Source organism: Octopus sinensis, linkage group LG3 (genome assembly GCF_006345805.1).
Source record: "Octopus sinensis linkage group LG3, ASM634580v1, whole genome shotgun sequence".
Taxonomy (NCBI): Eukaryota; Metazoa; Mollusca; class Cephalopoda; order Octopoda; family Octopodidae; genus Octopus; species Octopus sinensis.
Window position 1 is genome coordinate 46134464 of NC_042999.1, and position 4125 is coordinate 46138588.

The 4125-nt window shown below is 42.7% G+C and overlaps 1 protein-coding gene across 1 annotated transcript in view; it reads left to right on the forward strand.

Moving 5' to 3' along the window:
- The first annotated feature begins 3247 nt into the window (after positions 1-3247).
- Positions 3248-4125, forward strand: part of LOC118762684 (serine-rich adhesin for platelets-like) — a 110952-nt gene continuing 110074 nt past the window's right edge. The window contains exon 1 of the mRNA XM_036501646.1: positions 3248-3770. The gene's annotated coding sequence lies outside the window, so the exon portion shown is untranslated. The remainder of the gene's footprint in view (positions 3771-4125) is intronic.

Consider the following 4125-nt stretch of genomic DNA (forward strand, 5'->3'; position numbering starts at 1 on the left):
TCGACTAAAACCTTTTAAGGCGGTGCTCCAGTATGATCGCAGTCAAATGACTGAAACACGTAAAAGAATAAATGTACACCTGTCTGTGTGAAGACGCGTGGCTTAGTGGTTAGGAGTATTCGGCTCGCGGTCGTAAGGTCGCGAGTTCGATTCCCGCAGGCACGTTGTATCCTTGAGCAAGACACATTTTCACTTGCGTTGCCCCAGTTCACTCAGCTGGCAAAAATGAGTTGTACCTGTATTTCAATAGAAACTATATGAACGTCTGTCGGATGAATTTCGCTTGTAATTTAAAGGTCCAACCTTGTCACTGTCATGCGGGCGTGGCTGTGTGGTAAGAAGCTTGCTTCACGACCACATGGTTCTGGGTTCAGTCCCACTGCGGGACACATTGGGCAAATGTCTTCTACTATAGCCTATGTCGCTGAATCTCCCTGGGAATTGGATTAATGTTTGTAGAGAGCACAACCACTTGCACGTTAATTTCACGAGCAGTTTGTTCCTCTGACCGGATCAATTGGAACCCTCGTCGTCGTAACCGACGGAGTGCCAGTTAGTTAGTCACGCATGTCTGTGGAATACTCAGCCACTTACATGCTAGTTCAGTTGACCGAACAACTAAATACTCGTCGTCGAAAGCTTTGCCCTTCTTTCTTCCGTTCTGAAGTTGCTAAAATAAAGTACCCGAAGCAAAGATATCGGCACCCGCCTCCCCTAAGAATTGATGGCTTTTTGCCGAAATTAAAAACAATTATTATCATGATGAAGGTATTTGCGGTGGCGTGCTGGTAGAATGGTTAGCACGCTGGATAAAATAATTAGCGTAATTTCTTCTGAGTTCAAATTTCGCCAAAGTTGACTTTGCCTTTTATTTTTTCGGGGTCGATAAAATAAGAACCAGTCAAGCACTGGTATCGATGTAACCGACGAGGCCAAGATCACCAAAAGTTTAGGCCTTATACCTATAGCAAAAAGAATTAGAAAGACATTTAAGGTGGCGCACCGGACAAATGCTTCGTGATATTTCTTCCAGCTCTTTACGTTCTGAGTTCAAATTCCGCCGAAATTAGCTTTCAGAATCGATTAAATAAAGTACCAGTCGAGTAATGGTGGTAATGAAATTGACTAACATTCGCTGTTAAAATTTCTAGCATTGTGCCAAAATTGGAAACCAAAGGCGGTGAGTTGGCGCAATCGTTTGCACGTTGGATAAAAAAGCTTATCGGAATTTCTTCCAACTTTACGTTGAGTTCAAATTTCGTCGAGGTTGACATAGGCCTTCAGCCTTTCGGGGTCGACAAAATAAGTAGGAGTCGAGCACTCATGTCAATGGTATCAACAAAATCTCTCTCCTCAAAACGACGGCCTTGTATCTAAATTGATTTCAGATTTTGGCACAATTTTGAGGGAAGGGGCTAAGTCGATTACATCAACTGGTCCTTATTTTATCAACTGCAAAACGATGAAGGGCAAAGTCGACCTCGGCGGAATTTGAACTCAGAACGTGAAGACGGACGAAATACCTATTTCTTTACTACCCACAAGGGGCTAATCACAGAGAGGACAAACAAGGACAGACACACGGATTAAGTCGATTATATCGACCCCAGTGCGTAACTGGTACTTAATTTATCGACCTCGAAAGGATGAAAGGTAAAGTCGACCTCGGCGGAATTTGAACTCAGAACGCAGCGGCGGACGAAATACCACAAAGCATTTCACCCGGCATGCTAACGATTCTGCCAGCTCGCCGCCTTGTATCTAAATTAAAAACAATTTTCATTATGAAAACACTTGCTTTTGCTGGTTAGATTGATTTTGGTTCTATGTAGTTACCTGATTAACCCTAGTTGGAGGTCCTCCCGGTACCAGGAAAACTCAGTATCACCTATCTATCTATCTATCTATCTATCTATATATATATATATATTCAAAATGTGACCTCGTGTGTACCGCTGCCGATTTTTTTCCTCTGTCTTCCCTTCTCTGGATCTTTCCTTCTCCTATGTTTCCGACGAAGAGCTCCGCTCGAAACGTTAAACCCTCCTTCTTTCCTTCTTTCCTGAGCGTCCAATAATACTATATTTGTTCCACGTCCTCGCGTTGTTGTGTTTTTTTTTTTTTTTTGGTGCTTTCTTGTTTAGATTAACTTTATTACATTTACATCTTATATTCGTTCGATTTTCTTCGTCCATTTTTTTTTTGGTCACGTAACCAACAGACACACATCTTTCTAATATTCCCTTCATTCAACGCCCCTGTGGCAAACAAAAAGCAAAAAGTCATTGCTACTGCTACAGATCCAATTAATATTTGCAGTTTTTGTCTCGTCATTTTTTGTTGTGGCAGTTTCTGGAACTGAGCAGCTGATGTCGTAATGGTTGCTGCTGATGTTGCTGCCGTTATAATTACCGTTCCAGTAGCAGCAGCAGCAGTAGTAGTAGTAGTAGTAGTAGTGGTGGCTTGTCGAAACCATTGTTGTTGCTATTGTACTTTTTATGTTATAATCTTGTTTATTGTTATTGAAATTGATGTAATAATTGTTGTTGTTGTTGTTGTTGTATAACCACTGGTCAGCAGATCGATAATCGAAGGTGGCTCGTATTCACGATAGTCTTTCGTTTTGGGGATTTCCTTCAATAAACACAGTAGAAGTACAGATAGTTTAAGGGAGATTCGATTGCTATTTCTAGCGGGCTTCGTGGTCGTGGTCGTCTTGGTGGTCATCGTCGTGGTCGTCATCGTAGTAGTAGAAGTAGTACTGGTGGTGGTGATGGTAGTGATGGTGGTGGTGGTGGTTCCGGTTGTCCTTTAATACTGTTACTACGACTACAACAGCTGCTGCTGCTGATATTGCTTCTGCTATGGCTGTTGCTGTTGCTATTATTTATTGCTGTCTTTCGGCGATGCTGTTGCTACTGCTGCTGCTGCTGCTGCTGATGATGATGATGATGATGTAGTGTCGCTTACTGCTACCGCCGTTGTCCCACCTACTACTACTACTACCACCACCAACACCACTACCACCACCACCACCACCACTACTACTACAACTACTACTACAACTACTACTATCACCACCACCACCACCACCACTACCACTACTACTACTACTACTACTACTACCACTGCTGCTGCTGCTGCTGCGGTTACTGTTGTTGCTGCTGCTGGTGTTGTTGCTACCAGAACCACTGCTGCTGCTGCTGCTGTTGTTGCTTCATTTACTGTAGCTACTACTCCTGCAGCTGCTGCTGCGGTTGCTGTTGCAACTTGTGGTGCTGCTGTTGCTGCCGGTGATAATGGTGGTGCTACGGTTGCAGTAAATAATATTTATTTATTCGTTTATGTAATTTTCTTTTCTTTTTTTTTGTTGTTGTTGTTGTAATACCACTGTCCACTTAAATACTAGCAATGTCCGTGTAAGCGTCTCTACTACTACTACTACAACTACAACTACTACTACTACCACCACCACCATCACCACCACCGCTGCTGCCGGCACTTCTGCGACTATTACCAGTTCCGCTACTAATACAACATCTGCTACTACTGCGACGACGAAGACTACTAACACTACTACTACTACTACTACTACTACTGCTACTACTACTACTACTGTTGCTGCTGTTTCTGTTACTACGGCCAGTGAATTGGTGTCCTGCTGTGCCTCCCCGTCATCTTCGGCAAGGACGCCAATTTGTCCTGTTCGGGTTAGAAAAGACCTTAGTTACCATGCAAACGTCACTGCAGAAACAACAACAGTCTGCCAGGTTGGTTGGAATTACCTTGTTTTCTAATCACTTAGCATACAGAGAGAGAGATTGAGAGAGAGAGAGAGGGAGAGAGACACAAACGGATGTTCAAACTGGTACTAGCATTAAGTTGGCAGGTGTTTGTCGATATGTGTGTGTGTGTTTATAGATAGATAGATAGATAATTTATATTCTCTTTTTTTCTTCACCTTCTTGACATTAATTATTTCTTTACTCCAATCTCTACTTTCACTTTCGTTTTTAAACACGATATTTCTTGTTTACGTTCTTTTCGTGTTATACACTTTCTTTCTGGAGCTTCTTTTTCTATTCCTCCCTCTCCACCCTTCTCTCTCCCCCCTCTATCTCTCTC